This window comes from Meriones unguiculatus, chromosome 2, assembly GCF_030254825.1.
Source record: "Meriones unguiculatus strain TT.TT164.6M chromosome 2, Bangor_MerUng_6.1, whole genome shotgun sequence".
Taxonomy (NCBI): Eukaryota; Metazoa; Chordata; class Mammalia; order Rodentia; family Muridae; genus Meriones; species Meriones unguiculatus.
In genome coordinates, this window is record NC_083350.1 from 49050196 (window position 1) to 49074690 (window position 24495).

The 24495-nt window shown below is 49.8% G+C and overlaps 1 protein-coding gene across 2 annotated transcripts in view; it reads left to right on the forward strand.

The window, feature by feature from the left end:
• The first annotated feature begins 833 nt into the window (after positions 1 to 833).
• Positions 834 to 24495, forward strand: part of Fgf1 (fibroblast growth factor 1) — a 91695-nt gene continuing 68033 nt past the window's right edge. Inside the window, exons 1-2 of one of the 2 annotated variants that reach the window (XM_060377353.1) lie at positions 834 to 1185; positions 11000 to 11137. The gene's annotated coding sequence lies outside the window, so the exon portion shown is untranslated. The remainder of the gene's footprint in view (positions 1186 to 10999; positions 11138 to 24495) is intronic. The other variant, XM_060377350.1, reaches the window with a different exon arrangement.

Below are 24495 nucleotides of genomic sequence, written 5' to 3' on the forward strand. Positions count from 1 at the left end.
AAGGCAGCAGAGCAAAGAGGCTAAGAACGCCAGCTCTGGAGTCAGACAGTCTGGAGCCCGCACCTCAACCTTCCTGAAGGTAAGGTCCAGACTTTCCGAATCTCCGCTTCCCTGGCTGGCACACAAAGGCGAGGGTTGGCTGCCTTGAGGATTAAAGGAGCTGGGACTTGGGAGAGGTGGCATTCAGCAAGAGCCCAGGAGTAAGAGTCATGACAGTGAGGCTGCCGAGGTTAGGTTGCATGAAATCAGGTCAGGTCAGGCGCTACGGTTCTAACTCTCCATTCATGTTCAGTGATGATGCGTGGGAGGTGAGAGGTCAATCCGCTTCGACGATGAATTCCACAAACCTAGGGCAGCGCTGGCCGGTGGAACAAGGCAGAACTGTGCACTCAGCTTCTCCCCACCGTTTAGGCAATCCCTTCCAGTCTCAGGGTCTGCCCCCGTGTGGAACAGAGCCGCCCCCCCCCCCCACTTGTTTGAACGAGCGTATGGCTGTGTGACACAACCACCAGCCTCTGAAACCACCTGCCTCACATGCAGAAGTGAGGGCAGTTTCTCCTGCATGGACACTCCTGTGACGTTTCAAAGGGCAGCGGTCAACTACTTGGAAAAGCACGGGAAGCTGCAAAAGTCGCTCAGCATAAGACCCCACCCCTCTGCCTCAGGTGGGGGAAGGGAGAAGGATGAGTTCAGGGCAGGGCATAGACACAGCTTGGCCAACATATTTGTCCTTTCACCTGGCAGCTGTCCAGCCTCCAAATAGCCTGGTGTCTAATCCAAAAATAAATCACATGACAGGGGAAATAAAAGTGCATGGACTCTTGTCCTTGGTCTTCTGGAGGAATACTGGTGCCAGCTGGCTTTGCAGGGGCGGGAGAAGGTGGACCTCTCTCTGCTGCCTTCTCCCAAGGCCAGGAAGCCACCTGCTGAGTGGCCAGTGGGGCGTGTGGTTTCACTCAGCCTTTCCCGTGGGGCTCTCGTCCACTCTATTCACACCGGAGGGAGAAGACGAAGGGACAGGACGAGTGGCCGAGCAGCCTCCAGGCGAGGATCAGGGTATGCCTGCCTCCTTTTCTGGATGGACACTCCCTTCTCAGGGTGAATAGAAACTCCCTTCCTCAGCAGCCCAGGGTGACTGTGGAGGCTGCCGCCACCCAGAAAGAAAGCTGCCCAAGACACAGAGAGGTGAGTGCCTGTCCCTCACACCTTCCTCTTGTCCTTCCTAGCTCCCCCGGCTCCCAGATCTGGATCTGGGTTAAAGACCAGCTGGAGTCTGCAAAGATTCCTGCCTCTCATTCAGAGGCAAATTCGCCCCCAGAAAGAACTATGTAGGACCAGCTCTTAGCCAGGAAGCAGGAAATGATTCCTACCCAGTGAATTATCCGTGCTTAGATCCAATAAGAGGTTGCAGGAAATTGTAGACTGGCCAAATCCCATCACCATAAAGTTAATGCTTTCTAAAAAGCCCAGCACAGAACAGAAAATAAAAGAAACGTAGCTGGTTCTCCCCTAATGGGCAAAAAGGGAAAAACAAAACAAACAAACAAACAAAAACCTGTAAGAACTGCAAATCTTCTGTTTCTTGCTCTTGTCTGAAGTTTCTGCAAGATATACTTAACAGACTTAAATAACTCCTTACTTTAAGAAAAGAAAAAAAAATGAATTTTAGGCAGGGTTGCTGGATAAGCAGGGCAGGGGAAGAGGAGAAATTTACATCTTGGTCTAACTTTGAGTACACTGTATGGATACATGCCCACTATGGGGCGTGCACAGGGCCCACTAGCCCTAGCACATAGGTTATACTACTGCAGACACAGGTAGCCCTGAGCTACGGCTTGCCTATAGCAAAGCTAATAAGGCATAAACAAAATCCAGACAGGAGCCATGTGCTTGCACAAATCTGGGATTCTTTCAATGATCACAGTCCAAACCAAGGCTGAAGAGACTTAGGCAAAGGGATGGTATTTCCCCCTCATCTTGAAAGCAAAGGCTTTGGTATGGTGGCTCTAGGTGGATAGGTGATGGTAACCTGAATCCTTCTCTCTCCCTTCTCTGGCTCCCTGTGATGTTCTGTTCCCAGAAGGACTTGCCGTGATGGTGCCAGGGTGGCTGCCAGTAGCTCAGCTGATACCCCGCTGACATACTTTTCTAGCTGTCCTCAGGCTTGTTTCTCACAGAACCGATGTGGAAGGGGCTACATCCATCACTCCCGGGAGGGGTTGGGGGTACTCTTCTCCAGCACCGCTGGATTAAGAGCTTTAAGGTGGCTCCCCAGAGGCAATCCGGGTAGGTGTCCACCCCAAGAGAAGGGGTGAGTAGCAGGAGCCAGGGCCAGCAGTTGCCACTGTGCAGCTCTGTCTGTGAAGACAACTTTGGTCCCCTTCCTCTTTCGGGCATCAGTGTTATCGATAAGAGGTTTCAGAGAAAGAATAATTATTGGTAGAATGGGTCACTAAAAGATGCCATGGCTTGTCATACCCAGAGACCCCTGATAACGAGGAAGATGCTAACACGGAGAAAGCTGACCCTGGCTCAAGTCTAGACTAGCCCCATGCCCTAACTGCTCTGCGCTGTCACTGCCTGTCTCACACATGCTACTCTTCTCTCCACTCCCCTTGTCCCTAATCTCTCTACTCCACTGACTGAATTCATCTTGCCTTGCAACTGCCAGCATCAAAGTACTGTTTCCTTTGGGGCCCTGTCTAATCCTTCCAGACTCTCTGTCATCTCTCTTCTCTGCACCTGAATGACACTGTCAGGACTGTTGTTTATTTGTTTACGTGTTCTTTAAGAACTCCCTGAGGAGTCGGAGTTGGTGGTGCATCCCAGTACTTGGCAGGTAGAGGGAGGCAGATCTCTGTGAGTTCAAGCCCAGTATGGTCTACATAGCAAGTTTCTGGCCATCCAGGCCTACACAGTGAGACTATGCCTCAAAACAAACAAACAAAACCTTCATAATTCTTAGTTTCTTTCCCACCTGAGTTTTGCATCCTTGAGGGGAAAATAAGTTCTGTTATCAACCCTCTTTGTAGTATCTGACACATAACTGGTGTCCAATTAAGTGAGTTCAATTAATCGACCAATAGAAAATTAGCCTGCTCGTGGGCCCCAATTCTGACCGTAGAAATAATGTAACTGCAGCAAGCATTGGTGGAACTCAGAATGCACATGGAGACCCTTTGGCACCAGGGAGTCTTCACTGTGACTCCGCCCACCACGCATGTGCTACCATGATGCCATTTCAAGAGGGGGAAGTACATATAGCCAGTAAGTGGTGACGTTGGGGTACACCCCAGGCATGCCTGCCATTTCATTTCCTGCCCCATTTGACATAGAGTTGCCCATCAGGGGCATCTCCTGGTGCCTAATTTTAAAGCCCAAGAGACCTCAAGCGGTTGGCAGAATACAGAGGACCCTCGGACTTTTCAGACACCTCCCAGCAACCTAACATCTCAGTGCCTCTTACAGGAGGCCTGATTCCATTAGACCCCTCTGAAGAGGTCAAGGGATCATGGACTTCAGAGAAGGAGGTACTCTGGGGCTCTGTAGAGAAGAGTGTGCTTTATAGTGAATGGGGGTAGGACGATCACCCCAAGAGCTAGCTGGAAGACAGGCTTTAGAATGCAAGCTTGTCCCTCTTGGCACTGGTCACTAGACCCTGCCCCTTCCCTTCCCAGCATGGCCAAGCAAAAAAGAGCTAGGCTTTTCTCTAGGGGATAGTCTCCAGAATTCAGGAGGTGAGCAGATTCTAATCTCAAGGGAAGCCATGTCTTGACTAAATGGTGACTGATCCTTACACTGTCCAGCCCTTTGGTCACAAGCAATGGGCCTCTGGGCTGAAGCAGGTACCTGGATGCCAACAACAACCTCCATCTAAAAGCAGCTTGCTTATTTGACACACACTAGCCTTTTTATGTGGGTTTAACCTTCCCAGGAGTAGAGACCATTTTACTTCTGTCATTCATCTTCACATTGTCCTATAGTGAGAAATTTGAAACTTTGCTTTCTTTAAATACTATAAGAATTTTTATAATAATCATGAGAGTTATAAATATAAAATACTATAAGAATATATTTTCATTTTAATCCCGGGTATGGGGATATGGGGCTGCTTTGCAGCAGCTGATGATGATTTGCCTCATGCTCTAGCAGAGGCATGGTTTTGCCAACTGCAGATAGTTTCAATTGTGTGACCTTTGGGATTCTGGGGACTTTTCAGAGGGTATATAAGTATTAGGGCCCCCAAGAAAAGAGGTAGGGGGTTGTTAGTGGGTTGTTGTTTGTAGTTGCTGTTGGTTGCGACTTGTTATGTAGTCATGTGCAAAGAAGAAACAAGAAGAAATTAGATATACTGATGGCGAAGATCAAACTTGCCCCAAGGAGTCTGATGCTCTTAGTCAGCGGGAAGCAGTCAGGAAGAAGTCTAAGATAACATTGCCCCTTTTCTCCTCTATCCTTTTTCTCTCACAGTCCATCACTGAGAGAAATCAGGTCAGGATCTGGAGCAGAAGCCAGGAGGAATGCTGCTTATTGGTTTTCTCTCTTGCCTAACCTGATTTCTAAGATAACTCAGGCCCACCTACTGAGAGGTAGCTCCACCCACATCAATCATTAACAAAAACAAATGCTCTACAGAGTTGCCTACAAGCCATCTGAATGGACACATGAGGTTTTTCTTCCCAGAGAACTCTAGCTTGTCTCAAGCTGACAAAAAAAAAAAAAAAAAAAAAAAACTAGCCAGCACCAAAATCCAGTAGGATCTTAACCCTTGACAGTGATTGGTTGAAAGTGTGGTCTACTGTGCTCTGGTGAGCTTGTGTCTCTCCTATAGAGCATGGCCACAAGGAAGACCATAAAGGGGAAAAACAGGATCCAAGGCCTGCCCCCTCCTGCACAGCTCCCTTTAAAGCCTGCGGTGCTTGCATGGTTTTCTCTCCACCTGGATTTCAGATCATCCCTCTGTAAACATTTACTGTCTATCAATTTATCTCACTAATGTTTTGTGGTAGTGATTACCTGGAATGTTCCCCTAAGGCCTCTCAGTTTTTACATTTAAGACTCTGATTTATGTGCATCGCAGACTGGGAATCCAGCTAGCTTTTACCAAATAGCAAGATAGTTCCCAAACCAGGAGTTCCTACCTTGGGAGCTAAACTGGACTTGGGTGATCTTTCTGCTCTCTGAAATTAAGTGTAAAAAATGTTTTATGTGAGCATACTTTTCTGGAGAGTGGGGCCATACATTCTGTCAGATTTTCAAGGGGCTTGAGCCTGCCTCGGTTTCTCAGCCTGCTCGGGGCCAGATTGCAGGGCTCTGAGCACCAAGGCTGCATCTGAAACAGCAGCACAGTTAGACTGTTCCAGCCATACTAACCACACCCAGTGACAGGTGTGGGCCAGGCTTAGGGCTGACAGTGTGCTGAGAACAGCAGTGGCTCTCACAGGTTCCCCCATGGGCCCCTAAAGTGGAAGCATTCTTATCCCTGGCTGTCCGGTGGATGGGACCAATAAACCATGTTAGCTGACAAAACTTGGATTCTTTCTGACACAAAGACTTTGAAAAGGTTTAAGTCCAATACAGAAAAGACCAACTGCAAAGAGAATAACCATTGCAAAGAACTTGCTGGGTTCATCTGGGCAGTCAGGACACTTATGTGATGAGCAATGTCCATGTGGTGAACTGAGAGATGCAGAGGTGCCAGTGAGCTTGGCTTGGCTCTTGGAGCAAAGTAAGGGTACAAAGAAAGATGCAACCTGACTTACCATTTAGCAAGATTCTTCTGGAAATACCCATGGGGCTGAAGGAAGAAACGGGAAGACAAATTAAAAGTAAATTACTGAAATCAATAATCCCAGAAAGAAATATTGGTGCTAGGATGAACCAGCCAACGTCCCCAAATCTCATTATGTAGCCCAGGCTAACCTTGAACACCCTATCCTCTGCTTCTACCTGCAGACTGCTAAGGTTACAGGCCTGTACTACCTCACACAGCCTAGAGGCCAGTCAGTGAGCAAAACAAACAACAACAAAACAGCATCACAAACACAAAGGAAGCTGTTTGTAAGTGTGATCACATCATGGGAGTAGAGGCATCTTCTCTCTGAGAGAGCCTGATTTTCCTCACACCTGGCCATCTTCAGGGGGGACAGGGTCGTTTTATATTTTGAAGTACTATATGTTCTTATCGAAACAAGAACTTTACACATCCAGTGTAATCACTCAGGCCTGATCTGGCAGCACAGGCCTGTAATCTCGGCTACTTGGGAGGCTGAAGCAGGGAGAGTGTCAGGGCTACATGGTGAGCTCAAAGCCAGCCCAGGCAATGAGTAAATGAGCGGTGGGCTCTTGTCTCAAAACGTGTTAAAGGCCCCCTAGGTTGGATCCCCAGCGCCACAGAAACTGCACACTCTAGCTTGAGCTTTTGTAATCCCAGAACTTGGAAGGTATAGGCAGGAAGATCAGAAGTTCAAGGTCATCCTTAGCTTACAACCTGAGGACTTTGAGGCTAGCCTGGGATACACTAGAGCCTGTCCCAGAGAGAGAGAGAGAGAGAGACAGACTGACAGAGCGAGGGAGAAACTGGGGGATCCATATCAGAGTTGAGGCAGCCCACTTGTGGAAGGGAGCCTTTTTTTGCAGTTGCTGGGCAATCGGCTAACATTCTTGGGTGATGCGGTGACAGGGCCAGGCACCCCTCCTGTGAGCCACTGTACCCAGTGTCTGTCCTCCAGCTTTGCTGATGTATTTGGCCTTGACGTCACCTCGGGTAACTAATGCAATTTCTTGAGGATGTCTGCAGCGCTTCCCCGGCCAGTTGGCAGCTGGCTCCCCAGGTGGCCAGGATGCCCTTGTTTAACGGCCTGATTGGGCATAAACAGGCGGAAATGCTCTGCTGGAGAGTGGCACTCAGCATCTAATTTTGCCTGTCAGCTGACTAAGATTTGCTGAGCCTAAACAAGGTCAAAAGGTCAAATAAGATTAGGAAGAGTCTCACAGAGTAGCATCTCTTATTCAAGCAAAATGAATGAGGGAGGAAGGCTGAAGCAAAAAGCAAAATATCAAACCTCAGCCTCAAGGGTCAAGGACAAGATGCCAGGGGGGCTGTTCTGCCTGAGAGGAAGAAAGCCTGTTTCCTTCGGGATCTTGCCAATCTGCTTCACATCTGTGCTTCTTCCATGTTGACTAATTAAAGAGAGAGGGTTCCATGTCAGCTGAACAGGGGCCCTGACCATGAAGTCAGTGAAAAAACAAAAGCAAACAAACCAAGCAGAAATGCTGTCCTCTACCTTTTTCTGTTTTTTTTTTTTTTTTTGTTTGTTTGTTTGTTTTGTTTTTTGAGAGGCAAGGTTTCTCTGTGTAGCCTTTGCTGTCCTGGAACTCACTCAGTAGACCAGGCTGGCCTCAAACTCACAGAGATCTGCCTCTGCCTCCTTGAGTGCTGGGATGGGATAAAAGGCGTGGCCCACCCCCACCCCTCCAGTGCTGTCCTCTACCTTTATGGACCTTCTAAGCTATCCTAAGAGGTTTGTGGCTGCTCTCTGTTGGACATCAAGTCTGACTCTTAAGATTTGGAAGGAGGGTGTCACCTCTGTCAAAGGCCCCAGCGCTTTAGCCTTAGACAACTCCAGACAAGCCTGCATCCCTGCAGACAACCCCACAAGGATCTTGGTCTGTTCTCAAAGATCTATTGTTTTCTGTCTTCCTCGGGCCACGCCTCTCCAGTGGTATGCGGTTTCTGTAAAAGGTCTTATTGTGACAGGAGAGGCTTTTAAAAGGGGCTTAAGAACTTGCAAAGAAGATATGATTTCTGTCACACACATACACACATATACCTAGAGTGTTGTGAGTGCTTAATAAGTGCCTTCGACAGCTATTTTTTCCTCAGACTATTTCCTGGTTTCAAGACTCAGGTCTATTCTAGGGCCAGACTTCCCTACTTACGTAATCTCGCCGTCTCTTTCCACTCCAGATAATAGTGTGGCCAAGAGGCATCCCATTGTCAGCACTCAGGATTTTAGAAACCCCACCCATATTATGTCAAAGATAGGTATAGACCCTTTACACATGCTGAAATAAATGTATAAATTGAGGGAATGTTGAAGTAAGAAAAGTTAAATGCCAACATTAGAATATTACAAATCTATCTTAATTATAAACGTATCTTAAAGAACTGAGGATTCACTGCCCAGAATTTGGCCCATAATACCGCAAAAACACTTACTATAGGACAGAAAGTAGAATACATCGGTCATCAGGGACTGTGTTTACCTAAAGGGTAGGGGTGTGTGGAGGTGCGTGATGGTGCTCACTACTGGATTCAATGGAGAAAAGAAGTGAAGCCGCCTACTCTTGTGCCTGTGAGTTCAGTGTGCTAGCACGCGCTTAGATACATTTGGCTGTCACAGAGCTCCAGAGATGGCTGTAAGTTGGAAATCTTACTGCGCTCCTTGGGAAAGAAGGAATCTGGAGCATGGCAGAGCTGAGTTGCCCAGCAGTGGCCAAGGACACACTGTGCTCAGGTTAATGAGTATCAGGCTGAAGCGCGCGCGGGGGGGGGGGGGGGGGAGGGAGGTTAGTCACACAGCGACTTCGGGTGGGAGTGTGGAGTCTGGGTCTGTGCCTTTGGTTCAGAAAGGGTCTTTCAGCACATCCTTAACATGTTACGAAGATTCTCTATCAGGTGGTTTCGTTTCCATAGCCGGACAGTTCTCCGGTCAGATACGCCAGGGCGCCGACCGGTTCCTTCTTAGACACACAGATGCCACCCTGCCATTGCGTTCCTTTTTTTATTGCTGCGATAAGGCATCGTGGCCAAAAACAACTTATAAAAAGAAGGGTTTCCGGCTCACAGAACGATAATCCCATCGACAGCATGGCAGGAAAGCATGGCAGCAGCTGGGGCATCGAGCTGAGAGCTCAAATCTAAAACCCCAAGCAGGAAACACAGGGCAAGGCAACCTCAAAGCCCACCCTCATCAGCATCCTTTCTCCAGCAAGGCCACACCCCTGAGCCTACCCAAACAGTACCACCAACTGGGGACCAAGTATCCAAATGCCAGGGGTTGGGGGTGGGGAGACTGAGGACAGGACACATCTCATTCAAATCTCCACAAGCCCCTTCCGATTTGAACACCTCGTGCTTGCTGAAGCAAGGCGACCAGCTCCAAAATGAGCACACTGTCATTTCCTTCAAGGATTAGCTCCTCTCCCTCAGCTCGAGATACAACAAGAAACACAAGCCCTCATCTGAAAGAGTCTCAAGGCTGTATTTTCTTACACCCAGAACTCTGGATTTCAACCCACTCTCCTGAAGCAGGACATTGAGAGGGATGCACTCACACCCAGTGCTGGGCTTGAGGGCAGCGCTGCGTGACGCCCCACCCCCCACCCCCTGCAGTCCTGGGTTCTGTGTGTGCCGCTTACAGTAGGGCAGAAGCTCATCAGTCCTTTCTAGCTAGGAACATGGCCAGCCTGTCCTCTCTGTTCTCTCCGGGAAGACTAGGTTCAGACGTGAGAACCATCTCCACTGAGAGGCCAGTGTCAGAGCCATGCACTGTCTGAGCATGTTGCCCCAGCTCGGGGAGCTGAGCTCTTCAGGACTCCTCATTTTGAAGGTCCAGGAATGGCCCTGGATGCTCTTTCAGGCCACAGATCCCATCTCCAGTGTTACGTTTACGTTACTGTAAGAAAGCAGTGTTGCTTTTATGTTACTTCTGGGAGAAAAGGTTCGCTGCGGCTCAGGGTTTCAGAGACATTTCAGTCTATCAGTGGTGGGGGAGGCATGGTGACAGGAGGGCAGAGTGGTCGGACCAGGAAGTGGAGTGAGCTAGACCTGAGCCACAGATAGATACAATCCTCAAAGACCTGCTTCTACTGGCCATGTTCCATCCACTAGGCCCACCTCTTAAAGACTTCGTGGCCACAAGCTAGAAGCCAAACAGACCCGCCCCTATCCTGCTCTTACTATATTCACAGCACCAGAGCAACTCCAACTGATCCAGGAAAGAGACCTCAGGATATATTTCCAGTCCCCCAAGGTCCATGTGCCTTTCTCTCTCTAAACCATCAGGTGGGCAGGCTGGGGCTCACACACACATGAATGCTCAGTCATGCCTCCCAGGCTGAACTGCCTGGTAGAAGGGAGGTTCTCTTCACCAACGATTGGAAACAATTAATCATAGTTTCTGATCCATATCCTCTGAGTCCACTTCATTCCCTATCTTCAAGCCAGAATACAGATGGCAACCTTCCATCCTTCTCTGAGGTAGGAAGATGACATCCGTGGTCCACTGAAGAGGTCCCAAGCTCACCTGAGGACTCCCCTGGCCTAGCTGGAATAAGTGGAAACTCTGGTGAGGAATGCTGGGGAACGCTCTCTGCTGCTCCCCCCCCCCAGCCCTAACCTGGTGCCCACTACCTTGCCTAGTTTCACAGAATGCACTTGGTAAAGCTTGGCTCTGGAAATGATGTAGACAGACACTGCCACACACAGACACCTACACCCTGCATGGGGATGGAGGACAGAACAGAGAAGGGCTCCCTTTTACCAGCAGTCTGATTTTAGGAGTGTCTTTCAACACAACCAGTTGTTTCCCTGGTGACAGAGGCCTCAAAATAAACAGGATTCTGTTCAGACGGTAGCCCATTGGGCTTAGGCTTCTGCCCCAAGACAAACCATGCTAAAATAACACCCAAGGTAGTCGCTGCCACTGTCTGCTGTCTCTGTAGTCCCCATGTCTGCTGCAGGCTTTCAAGAGCTAGGGGCACTGGGAGCTTTGTATCCATTGACTGTGCTGGGGTGGGGCTGTGTGGTGGTCTGCAGGCGCAGGGTGTCCCCTCTGCTGAGGGACAGGGGCCACAGGCAGACCGGTAGGCCAGCGCCCTCCGCTCCCCCACCCGCCTCCCTGCTTCCCACACAGCCCTCTGGGACTGGCATGGTGTCTGGAGGCGGGCCAGCAACCTGATGTGAATGCCACAGCCCGTCCCTCTCCCCACACAGAGCCGCAGTCATCCTGAGGTTCGCAGAGCTGGCTGGAGAAGCAGCCTCAGCGTGGAGCAAAGGCCACCGAGCGAGCGGACCCCACCCCCCTCGAGAACAAGTGGAGGAAGGCTAGCCCCCAGCCTGCCAGCCCTTCAGGTAAGAATTCAGGGGGTTACGTCCAGAGCTGTGTTTGGCTGTTTGTATAAAGCTAGTGAGACAGGGAAGAAAAGAGGGACCTGCACGGAGCCAGCACGCCTGTCAGTGTATTGGGTGGGCTCCCCTCAGGCTGCCTTGAACGGAGGTGCAGCCGGCCCTGGAGGAAAGGCCTGCTGAGAGCACAGACGTGGAAAAATAGCACTTACAGGCTAGAGACTGCACAAGTAACCCTACACCGGGCTTCCCTATCATCATCCCACCAGCGCCTGCCTCGGAAGACTGGAGGGGGTGGGGATCACCTGATTGACGGCAGCCCTGGAGATTGACTTTGAGCTCTGTGGGAGCTCAAAGCTGCGGCCAGAGTGGGTCTGGCTGGCAGTATCTTGCTGTGTCACACTCACTCTACCCAACAGCCTAGAAACTCAGCTGCGTCGAAAAACTGGTGGGAAGCTTACGTTTTTATCGCTGTCTGATGGAAAAGCTGAAGGTTTTCATAGGGTGGACTCCAGAGCTCCCTGCTCTGTCACCTGAGTGGCTCATTACTTTCTAATCCTCTTTCATAGTCACAGGCTCATCCCAGGATACATCCTTTAGGGACTGGCACATACCAAAAGTGGGCAAGGCTCCTGGACAGGAGGCCTTGAAACTCTCAGACCTCTGGGTGCTGGTGTGGGCATTTCAGGCATTTAATCAGCGGTCATTTTGCAGAAACCTCACCCCCCAGCTCAGTCCCAAGCACACTCCGTGTCTCCGATGAATTTAAACTTCTATGCTTTCTTTAGCCCATTTAGCATCCACCGTTCCCTCTCTGCCTTCCTGTCTGCTTTGGCAGCCAGTATCTTTGCTTTCCCTTTCTTTGGGGATGTCACCTATGGGGGTTGGGGGAGGGGGTGGCTCGCCATGTTGTAGTGGGGAGAGACGGGCATCCCAAGAGAGGTTGCTTCATTCCACTCTCCCCCAACTGCTGCCATGGCTTGAAAGGACAGGCTCAGCTGGCAAAATGCTTGCCATATACACTTAAAGTTGCATCTCCAGGAGCCACTCTATTTGTTGTTGCTGTTTGCTGTTTGGTTTTTGAGTCGGGGTCGATGGTGAATGCTTGAAAGCCCATTGCCAGGGTGGCAGAGACAAGTAGATCCCTAAGGGCCACCAGCCGGCCAGTCTAGTCCACGTTCTGAGCTCCAAGCTCAAAACACCAACAGAACAAAAACAGGAACCAGACAGCATGCAAGCAACACCTAATGTGGACAGCTCCCGAGATGTGACAGCTAGGGTAGTCCTGTGGCCTCTGCATGCACGTGTACATGTGTGTACCTGGGAGTACACACACACACACACACACACACACACACACACACACACACTCACACTGAGAACAAATGGCCTTGCTTTGGGAGATCCAGAGAGAGTTGGCTGCCCTCACAAGAACCGCTGTCTGTGTGAATAACTGTGGCTTGGTGGAGAATCTGATTCACGCCACCAACTCCCTGTGCCTTTGCTTCCTTTGTGTCGATCACCCAGGGCTTCCCAGGAAAGTCCCCTCTTAAAGTTGTATCTCAGAAGGCAAGTCCAACAGTTTGGGGATGGCCAGCTGGGGGTGCAGGGACAAATTTCTCCTTGTTTTAACTGTCTTTTAATGTGTGGACACGCGGATTTGCTAACGTAACAAACGCTTCATTTAAAGAAAAAGTGCTACATGGAAAGGTAAGTGAGAAAGCAATTTTGTGTTTCCACGTCCTTGCCTGGTTCTTAAAGGGGTTTAAGAAAACATATCCTGGTTAAGTAGTGTGAGTCACAGGTGAGCAGCACCTATCACGCCGATGCTGTTTTCAGGGGTGGTGGCAGGTGGACGCCTGGTCTATATATACTGTCAAAGGAATGTCCAATCCAGGGAGAGAGGCTGAAACCAGCCTTTACGCAGACATGCACTCCGTGTAAGCTAACAATCAAGGATCTTCTAACCTATGTGCCAGCAGCCAGGAGTGCAGGCATTGCCAAGGCATTGCTTAGCTGACACAGTACCCCTTGATTTCAGCTGCTAGGACAGGAGTCCATAGCCATTCATGACATGGGCATACCCTGAATTAAGTAAAGCTAACATCTATTCACTGGACACAGACTGCAAATGGGTAAATCTTTTTCCTTAATAAAAGGATGCATGCCAGGTGGTGGTGGTACACAATTTTAATCCCAGCACTTGAGAGGCAGAAGCAGGCAGATCTTTGTGACTTCGAGGCCAGATCTCTAGAACAGCTGGGCCTCTGTTTCAGAAAAAGAAAGAAAGAAAGAAAGAAAGAAAGAAAGAAAGAAAGAAAGAAAGAAAGAAAGCTCACAGGCAGGCAGGTTTTTGTTTTGGGGTTTTCGTTTTTTACCAGTTACCAACAAGATGTCCAGTATCAGAGGTGACTGCTTCCAGCCCAATCAGGGAACGGGGGTTGGGGGTGGGGGGGAGCTGCTGAGTATATAGGCATGAAAGGTTGACAAAGGAGCCCAAGGCAGAGGAGCCAGCTCGAGCGCAGTGGGCTCCAGGGACAGAAGGCAGAGAGGCCGAGGAGGGAACAGCAACTGCTTTAATTCCTAAGTCACAGGAGCATTGTAAGGGATGGGGGAATGGCTCGGTGAGCATAGCCATTGTCACATATACATAGGGACCAGGCTTGGACTCCCAGGACCCCTGTAAAGGTGTGACAGCGCACATCTGTAATCTCTGGACTCCTGTGTTTGATGGGAAGCACAACCAGGGGAATCACCAGAAGCTTGTGGGCCAGAGACTCTGTATACACACCAAGGAGCAACGGAACCATAAACAAGGTGGAAGCAAGGGCCAACACCTAACGTTGTCCTCTGACCTCTATATGCGCACCAATGCAAGTGCACGCCTGCATCCACCTGAGTGAATATATGCACACATGAGTGGATACTCTCACACACACACACACACACACACACACACGAAAAACAACGTGACATGATGGCTAAACACAGATTCTGCAGTCTGAGATCCAAATTCTGATCGTCTTACTGATTAGTACCGTGCCTTGCCCCTTAGTTTCCTCACTTGTAAAAGGGGTGATAAAGCATCAGCCTTTTAAAGGGCGGGATGAAATGAGGCCCAGCCGTGGTCCACCACCGGGCTTTCAGTGAGTGCTACTGAGCACTGAGGAGGCTGTGATGCCCCAAGAGCCCTCCTGTGGCACTTTTGCTTTGTCATGGGGCTCTGTTTGCATTTTTGAAGGTCTGAAGACAGAGAAGCTATTGTCCTAGTCACCAGCGTTTCTGGTCCTTTCTGTATCCAGGCACTGGGCTCAGCTTTAAGTCTGCCAGCAGTGGTGAACAGGGGCTGGTCAGATGGGGGACAGAGGCTCAGGGGAGGGACCATTTACTTGTGGTGCCACAGCTACCAAGGGGCAGAGTCATGTCAGGCTCTCCAGCAGGCCGGTGCTCCTCACTGGGAAGGCGTCCTAAGAGACAGGAATCCAGCATCAGGTGACATCTGAAAAGCCTACAAAATAGGCTAGAATTTATAACTACTATTTCAAGATGGCCTTCAAAGGTCTCAACCTTGAAGACTTACACGCACGCACATCTACTCCAGAATAACCATGAATACAAACCAACATAAAATGATAAACTTACTTAACATATAAGGACGGTTTTTTTGAAGATTTTTTCTTTTCTTTTCTTTTTTTTTTTTTAACTTAATACATCTTGACTGTGAACTTTGTAAATGACAGTATCTGACTCAGTGTTTAAAGGATGGACACCACTGGACCCACCTTGGGGGGCAGGATCTTTAGAAACAAGATAGGCTACAGTCCTGTGGCCTCCAGTTTTCCTGAGCCAGGGAGTATGTGAGCAGGGCTCTAGAACACAGAAAATGAGGCTCAGAACAGACTCGGGCATAAAGAGAATCCTGAACAAGGACCCTCTGAATGATGGGAGCCTGAGTTCAGAGTCACCTGAGCTAAGTCTGAGGGTAACACTGGGTGGCCCCGGTGGAATCGGGGAGGAATAGAAAATCCAGAGCAAAGTGTCTTAACCAGGCAAGTTTACAGTGAAGGGAAAGAGCTGCCTTTCCTGAAGGGTTCGTCCAAAGGTAACCTGCAGAGACACGGTGTCTGCAGGGCCACTCAACGCCACCCCTCTAACCCTGTTCAAGGAATGCTGGTGAGGCCGACAGGTGTGAGCGGGCATGCCTGCCTTGCCAGGGGCTGTGCTGGTGTGCAGGGTTACCCATGGGCATGGCTCAGCTCTGCCCCTGACCCAGGGGTTTTAAACCTTTAAGGTCCATAAAGAATCTGATTCCTGCTGGGCTTGGCGGTACAGGCCTGTAATCTCAGCTGCTCAGGAGGCCTGCCCGGACATTTAAAGAAACTTTATCTCAAAATGAAAAACAGAAAGAAGAGTGGGCAGATAGCTGACAGGGCCCATATCTTGCATGCACAAGGTCTGTAGGCTTAATCCTTAGCCTTAGAAAACGGGGGGTGGGGGGGAATCAGATTTCTAAATCCTATGCATAGAAGTGATTCAGTGGGTTCATGAAGGACCCAGGACCCTGCATTTCCTTGGTGATGTCCAGGTAGTCTTGTATACCTTTGATCCACAGACCACAATTAGAAAAGCTTGGCTCTAGCTGCCCACCGTGGGCCTTTCCTCTTTCTTATTAGTAAGGGGAACACAGAATTGTGTGGCCTGAGTGGCAGCTGGCCTCTCCGTCACACTGACTTGCCCGACCAACCTTCTACCTATTATAACAAAGCTGTCGTGTACAAGATCCGTGTCCCATGGTGTTCTTCTCTCACGAGTCCTTCACAGCAATGCCACAAGGTAGATGCTATTACTAAACACATATCACTCATGCAAGAAACAGGTCTACCCCCAGGAAGCGGTGGAGCTGGGATCTGAACTCATCGCTAGCAGACCAGCAGAGCCCACATGTGTATCTGAGAGGCTGTTTGGGGAGAGCAGATTCAGCCCTGCTTTCTCACTCTTAGGTGGGTGTCCTTCTCTAGTCCCCATCCTTGTGTTGCCCACTCAGGCTCACACACCATTTCTCCAGAGGGCAGCATGTCCCATGCTTCTCTACCCAAGCTGCATTGGGTAAGTCAAGGGGGCAAGGAAACAGGTGTGTAGCAGCAGGAGTAATAGGTTACATTTATATGATGAAATCACCCCAATCCCTAGAACCCCAGAATGTGATCCTTCTTAGACATAGGGTCCTTTCAGAGATATAGGAGTTAAGATGAGATTGTTAGAATGGCTTTCCATTCTGTGTGCAAAGGGAAATTTACACACAGAGACATATACTGAAGCAGGATGGAGGGAGACACAGCCATGAAGGAGAGGGGCATGGAGCAGAGTTTTCCTTCCAGCCCTTGGAAGGAGTCAGCCAGACAACACCTTCCCGTTGTTTTCCCCACCCAGCAGCCCCCGGCCAAGCCGTACCGTAGGAAGTCACGTTCTCAGTACTTCCTCTAGGTCCTGACCTTTCGATGATCTAGACGAAGGTCAACACAGAGTGACAAGCTGGAGCAACATTTAAAATTTTCAACTCTTAAGGGCCTTTCTGTTGTCTTGAGTATTGCTCTTGAGAGCACTAAGAAGGCCCGAGGCTCAGGAGGAAAGGACTGAAGAGAAGAAGTGAGGAGGGAAGAGAAAAGGAGGCAGGAGAAAAGGACAGAAATTGGGACTATGGTAGCGTTTATGAGTGCCAGTCATGACCATGTCGAGTTCATAAAGCTCACTTGTGGGAACTTCCTGTGGCCAGGAAGCATGCCAAACACTGAGCTGTAGCAGAGCTAGGATCCAGAGTTCCCTGAGCAAGAGAGGCCATAGATGGAGGTGTGGCTATCAGTCTCCTCTGGTAGCCTGCAGAGCACATGGCAGAGGTGCCTGGGGGTGATGCTTGCTTGAGCTGAGATCTGAAATTCTGTCAAATGGAGGTGGAGGAGGGCCGAGGACTCCAGAAGGTCAAGCAGTGTGAGGAAATATGGCTACCAAAGAGCCAAAGCAAGAGCAGTGTGGCTGGAGGACAGGGGAGAGGGGCTGCAGAGGAAAAGGGCCTGTTGGAGGTTTAGGTTTTGTTCTCATTTGCTCCTCTATTGCTGGATAAACACTAAAAACAATTTGGGATTACAGGCTACAACATGTCCTCAAGGGAGGCCCAAAGCAGGAACTCAAGGCAGGAACCTAAAGCCACTGGGTCTCAGCCTACAGACCCAGGGGCTTGAAGCGTGTGACTCTCTATAAGGCAACTATCATTCCAAACAAGGCTAGAGCTGCTGGTGAAGGGGCGCGCAGCCATGGAGCTTGGATGTCAGCTCCGAACTCCCCAAGGCCGCATGACCACAAGGGAAGAGAACAGTGTTCCGGACACGGTGTGTCCTCAGACACGTGTGCCGAAGGGTCCAAACCCGCACTGCAAAGCATTACTTTCCTTCCCTCTTGCTGCGACCAAATAACCTGGTAAGAAGCAACTTAAGATCTAAAGGGTTTATTATGGACCCCAGTTTCAGAAAAATACAGCCCATCAAGGCAGGAACGGCATGACGAGCACGAGGGCAGGGTATCTGACCATGCTGCACCTGTAGACAGGAAGCCAAGGGCGACAGGAAGTAGGGTCAGGCTGTAAAAGCTCAAGGCCCACCTCTGATAACCTACTTCCTCTCTCAAGGCTCCACCTCTTAAAGGGCCACATCCTTCCAGACAGCACTCTCAGCTGGGGACCCACTGCTCACATTCAAACCACAACATACAGTTATTTGTGTCAGTAGATCCCTTAGTAAGCTAGGCAGCCAAGCAGTGGTCATAGTTCAGGTGACTAGACCTCACTGGAAGGGCACAAGGGTCCCAGGGACACAGCCTCTGCTTTCTGGGCTACGCCTACAGCAGCAAGAGCTGGTCCACATTTGGGGATCTAATTGTTCAGCAAGGGCTGGGAATGGTGGGCAAAGTCAAGGAATGGCAGAGATGGAAGGGAGTGACAGTAAACAGAAGGGAAAGCTGGCAGAGGCAGGAATGAAAAGGGACAGAAGCTGCTGAGTGGGGAAAGGCAAAGGCCACGAAAGCTAAATGTGTCTCATTCATGACTTTGTGTAATAAGGTGTGAGCAAGTGTGGTGGGGCACACCTGCAGCCTCACACTTGGGAGGCTGAGGTAGTAGGGTTAGCATTCAAGGCCAGCACGGTCACATAGATGGAGCCTATAGAAAGCAAAGAAAGAAAGAAAGAAAAGGGAGAAGAGAAGAGGAGAGGAGAGGAGAAGAGAGGGAAGAGAAAAGAAAAGAAAACAAAAGAAAAGACGAGACAAGACAAGATAGGAGGGAGGGAGGGAGGGAAGAAGCCCAGCTCTGATTTGTCACCCTACTCTGTGCCTGACTGCCTCTGCCACCTGACAGCACAATTCCTCCCCTGGGAAACTTACCAATGACGATCAAGTCACCTGTCAACAAAGTCTTACTATAGAAAACTGAACGCAGTTTACTTGCACATTCCCTGTCTTCCACAGAAGGAATCCCTACTTCCTTTGAACGTCAACGGAGACACTGGAGATGGGCAAGCAAGGATGAATTCGTGGAGTAACTTGGGAGGAGAGAGAGCAGCCAGGCACTTGGGGGCGCCACTTGAGTTCCTTGGTTTCCCTTCTTTTCCTTTGCTGGCCCTTTCCCTTTTGCAACTGTGCCATCAGCCTGGAATGCTTTTCTTTGAGTTCCTCACATAGCACAGTGTCTTGTATTGTTTATTCTCAGCCTCAGGCCTTACCTCAAAGAGGCTTCCCGTTACTCTAGTCTTAGCCTGTCTCTCCTATGTGGGCTCACCCCAAGGAGTAGTTGTCCTGCCAACCTTTAAAAACATTGTTATTGCCTATTCTATTAGAACATAAGCCTCCCAGAGCAGGAACCAGCCCTCGTCTGTCTTGTTTCCGCCTCCCTTCCCAGGACCTAGGGCAGAGGCTAGCCACAGAGTAGCAGCTCAGCAGCCAGATGTCCAGTGAATGATGGACTTACTACATCTCAGGAGTAAGAGAGCCAAGGCCTGGGGCACCAGTGAGATGTCCAGCCTGCCCTCTTCCCACCTTATAACTCCGTTTCATCTGAGGGTGAAGCTATGAAAACAGAATCCAAGGCCTGGTAGTTCTCACTGCTCTAGTTTGGCTGGCTTGATGTCATCTCTGCAGAGTCACTTTAGGGCAGTGTTCTCAACCTGTGGGTCACATGATCCCTTTGGGGGTCGACAGACCCTTTCACAGAGGTTGCCTAAGGCCATCAGAAATACCAGATATTTACATGATGATTCATGACAGTAGAAAAACTAAGGTTATGAAGTAGCAATGAAAATAATTTCACTGTTGGGGGAGGTTTCCACCACAACATGAGGAACTGTACTGAAGGGTCACAGCGTCAGGAAGGTTGAGGACCACCGACTTAGGCAGATCAAAGCCCATCCTAGGTGTGTAGCCTAGGATGAGATGAGTAGCTTTGTGGCTGAGAGGCATCTAAAGCGAGTGAGTGATGTCAAGCGTCCAGAAAGGGCTCGGGGACTGGGCTTTCCCCAGGTTGATGGGAATAACAGGCTAGCTCATATTCATGACCCAGTGTGTGTCACGTGGCCCCTGGACACTAGAGAAAGAAACGACTTCGAGGAGGTGCTGCCTTCCCGCACCTTCCTCGGAATCCGCGTCAGGGTTTGACACCGCAAGGGTGGGATTTGAGAACAGAGGCTGTGCAGAGCCCTGAGGAGAAAACACGTGGCTACCTCCGAGTCACAGGCTGGCTGGCCTGGCTTTTTTGGAGTGAGTGGCACGGCACAGTGTTCCTCCTTCAGTTCAATGTTTATGTCTGGAAGAGGGACATTTCTAAATGGTAGCTGCAGGTTAGCTTCCAAGTGGCATCTTTCAAAAGTTCTTTCCAACAGTGAGATTGCTTATGCAGTTAGCTGCATAAAATCCAGTATCGTTCTCCCAGGCTAGTTGGGGCGGGAGGGGGTTGGGGAAAGCAAAACCTTCAGGCTCTGAGTAGGCCAGGAAGGTTTGTTTGTTTTTATAGTTCCCATTCTTAGCCATCTTTCTTGAGTCTATGGTACTCGAGTGTGGTCAGTGACAGAAGCTATAGGGTAGGATGGTCTGGGTTCAAATTCTGGATCTGGCACTCCCTAGTTGTGTTCCCAGGCAAGTGAGGTAATGTTTAAGGCTCTATTAAATAGACGTTACAACAGCACCTACCCCTCATGGCTCCTGCCAGGAATATGTGGGTTTACACAGGTGAAATTCATAGTGCCTGCCCGAGCTGCCTCAGGGTCAGATGTTCCCGCCTCAGAGGGTTAGAATATCTGAGATAACGCCCACGTGCTTCAGCACACATGCAGAGACAGCAGCTAACATTTCCTCAACAAAGTATGAACTGTTACCACGACTGACAGAGTATGCAGGCTGGCTAAGGTTTCTGGAAATCTTCATAGAACTTTTTAAAACCTAACAACAGTAATAATAGCAATGGACCACGAAGGCTTCCCCTGCCCTGCTGATCCTGGCAGCCCTGCCCTGAACTTCGCAAAAGGGAAGATCATCGTTCTGGATTTTTCTTCATGTCAGGAACCTGCAACCAACCAGCGTGAGCTCTCTGAAGTGCTGAAGGCTGCAGCCCTGAGTGGATGCTGGTTACCCAACTGGCACACGGAGCTGTAGGTGTTTCCCCAACAATGACTAAGAACGTGCAGGCTGTTGTTCCTTTTCTCCTACACATACAAATGTTTCAGGCTTTCTACTCCAGAAACTGTGGTTTGTCAACGCGGGGCCTCCCCAGAAATTATGCTCAGTGTCCCCTGAGGCTGGTGTTGGGTTCAGCTCCCTTGGAAAAGGGTGACAAGGACTGCAGGGGCTGCTGGTAGTGGCAAGTTGTACAGCCATGCCTGCCTGATGCTCTATCCTCCCTGCTACTGACTTCAGCTATTCTTTCTGCTTTCCTCTCGGTGAGAAAGCCTTGACAGGGGGAGGGCTAGAGTCAGACGAGAGATATATGAATCAAAGCGAGGCTTTGCAAAGTGCTTTCACTTCCCTGCCCTGCCCTTGGGATAGCTCAGAGTTGTGGAAACAGCAAGGGTGATCAATGCCTCAGTGGTCTGACAATTGCTTGCCTTGCACCAGGTAACCATGAGCACATCGCTTGGCTTCTGAAGCAGCATAGAGAGATGGAGTCTGGGAAGGGGTCCAGGCAGAGGTCTGGAGGAGGAGATGCTGGCAGCACCCACACCCTACTCAGCTCATCTTATACCCCTGAGGCCCAGGAGGTGATATGGATTCAAACCCGAGTGCTCCCGGGAACTTTTAGACAGCTGCTCGCTGAAGACTGATACTCTCTAAAAGGAAGCTGGAACCCCTCCAGTCCCACTCTGGCCCTTCTGCTACTCCCCCACCTCCCAACTGAGGCCCGAGGGTTTAATGCACAGCTGGATCAGGGTGGATCCAGAGGCGTACTGTGCAAGCACGCAGGGAGGGCGTTTCTAAGGCAATGTCCCAGTTGTTTCTAGTGACCCATTGACCTGACCCTCCCTGCCTTACGCAGCCCTAGGCCGAGCCAAGCCTTTGGAGGGCGGCTTCACCTTGGGGTAGCTGGCCTGAGCCTACTGCGCTGGGTGGGAGGTTTGGATCCCACGCTGGATGGGCCCTGGGGGAGGTCAGGGGAAGGCTGGGCCAAGGAGGGCCTCATCACGTCTCTCCTTCACACTATTCAGCAGTCAGATGAGGACTGTGGAGACCTCTGTTCTGGGAACTGTCTTGAAAATCTCTTAACACATCTTGGCTAGATAGATGGAAATCTATCTTGAACTGGTGACATGAGGTCTTTTCATCAGGCAGAGCAGCACTTATATGTAATCTTAGCACTTGGGAGGCTGAGACAGAGGTTGGGGGTCTGAGGTCTGCCCGGCTGTATAGTGAGACTCTGTTCTGTTTGTTTTGCTTATTTAAAAAGCCTTCTGGGCTATGGAGATGGCACTACCAATGAAGTGCCTGCCTTTATCTGGATCCCAGCACCAACAAAGAGAAGCTAAGTACCGGAGAGCACATCTGTGATCCAAACACGGTAGCAGGATGAGGGAAATAGATAGGGATGTGAGTGGAGACAGGGGCATTCACTGGCTAGCCAGTCCTGCCCAGTCATTGAGCTCCAAGATGAGAGACTTCATCTCAAAAGAATCAGGTGGAGAGTGATTGAGGAAGCCAGTTTTGGAGGCCTGGTCTCCTCTTGTGTATTCACACACATGCATACATGTGCACCTACCTGAACACACACAAACTTGTGTGCATATGTTTAGTACACACTTACACACACACACACACACACACACTTTAAGAAAACGTCCACACAAAACCGCAGCTGGAGGGAGGGACTTCTGGTAAAGAACAGGGAGCTGTCCATTTGTCAGTGGTGGCTGCCTTGACAGTGTTTTCCTGTCTCCAGATTCCTTTCTTCCTGGCCAGTCTCACATCCTGCTGGGCTGTCCTGGCTGGCTTATGTTGCTCATTATCTTTCCCCGTCCTCTCTTTATTCACCCCACCCAGGGGGGCTATTTTTAACCTGCACTGTAATGCTAGGGCTGAGCAAGGCACACTGCTTCCATCCACAGCAAACAAGCAGCCTGGAAAAATGGCCCTCTTCCCGGGGCCCTTCTCCCTGACCTGCTGCATCCTCTCCTTGTACATTCATTTAGCGTGTACTTCCTGAGGGAACCCGCACAGGCTCCAAAGACTGGGACCACCCGGAAGTGGTCCCTGCTCTCCAGGCACTTACATTCTAATGTGGCGGAAACAAGGGTAGGGTAAAAGAAAGAACACGAACACGCAAGTGCACACGCATGCGCACACAAATGCAGGTGTGTACCGTATGCCAAAGAAAAAACTAGTGACATCTGCAAAGACTGTGGCAGATCTGTGTTGGAAAAGCAACAAGGAAACCTTGCCCTGGGGAGACTGTGATAAATAGAGAAGCAAATGTCTGGGAGGTGATGGAAGCTGAGGCCCAGAGTAAGCAGACAGATTCTTCTCTTCCTGGGGTGGGAAAAGCTTGGTGTGTTCTAGGATGTAGTAAAAAGCTCAGGGACCGAGGCGGAAGTGTTCTGGGTTAGGCCGGGAGGTAGGAAATGAGCAGATGATATAGGGCCTTGAAGCCATGCAGACGTGAGGTTTTATTCTGGCTGCTGTGGAAAGCCATCGGGCAGTTGGAGGCAAGAGGTGACGATGGTGGGTTAAGCGTCATTTGGCCCCTGGCAGGAGAACAGACTCAACAAGGAGGTGGGAACACTGAAGAGAAACGAGAGACAGGCCAGAAGGGCCATCCTAGGAACAAGCTGGCAGCTCCAATCTGTCAATCACTGAGCATTTTCCCTCCAAAGGCTGGCAGAACTGTATCCCAGACAGAAGGAAGGAGCAGCCAGCTGCCACGCCAGGGTGCTGAGAAGGAGCTATGAACTCCACGTAGTCCATTGCAATACAACTTTTATGTTAGCTTTCAAAGCATAGTACGCTTTTTGTTCAACACTGGCCCTTTGAGTCTTCCGGAAGGTGTGCAAATACTGTTCTCTGTACACCACGGTACTCTGTCCCTTACATTTTTGGAAGAGGTGTGAAGCCAAATAAGGCAAACACACACATGTGTTTGTATGTGCATGCATGCATGTGTGAGTATACACGTACGTGTGTGTGTGTGTGTGTTAGTGAAGCTTAAACCTAGAGTCTTAGGTAATTGCTTTACCACTGAGGTACATTCCTCATCTTCTTTTCACTTCTTATTTTGAGATGAGGGGTCTAACTAAATGCCCAGACAGGTCTTGAACTTGTGATCCTCCTGCCTCAGCCTCCTGAGTAGCTGGGATTATAGGACTACATCACCAGGCCCATCTCAAAGCTGTCATTCTTAGAGAACTTATGGATTTTGTGTGTGTGCTTTTTAAACATGTTTGTGTGTGTTTCTTTTGCTGTGCTGCAGACGGACCTTGCCAAGGGCTCATGTATGCTAGTAAGCATTCTACCACTGAGACTCATCTTAGCTTCACTCCCAGATGTTTTAATATCTGCACAAAAGTGTCTTGAGGAAGGCTAGCAAGATGGTTTTGGGGTTAAAATCAGCTGCTGCCAAACATGACAAGCTGAGTTTGGTCCCCTGACCCAGGTGGTGGAAGGAGAGAACTGACTCCTGAAAGTTGGCCTCTGACCGCACACCTGGTGCAGCCCCTCCCCCCATATATAACACATGCGCAAATTAAAAAAATGTAATTTCTTTTCAAAGTCCAAGAGGCACAATACAAGGTGTTTTAACAGCAGTACAGCAAGAGTAAATTTGTTGCCTTTTTCACTTTTAGGGATTT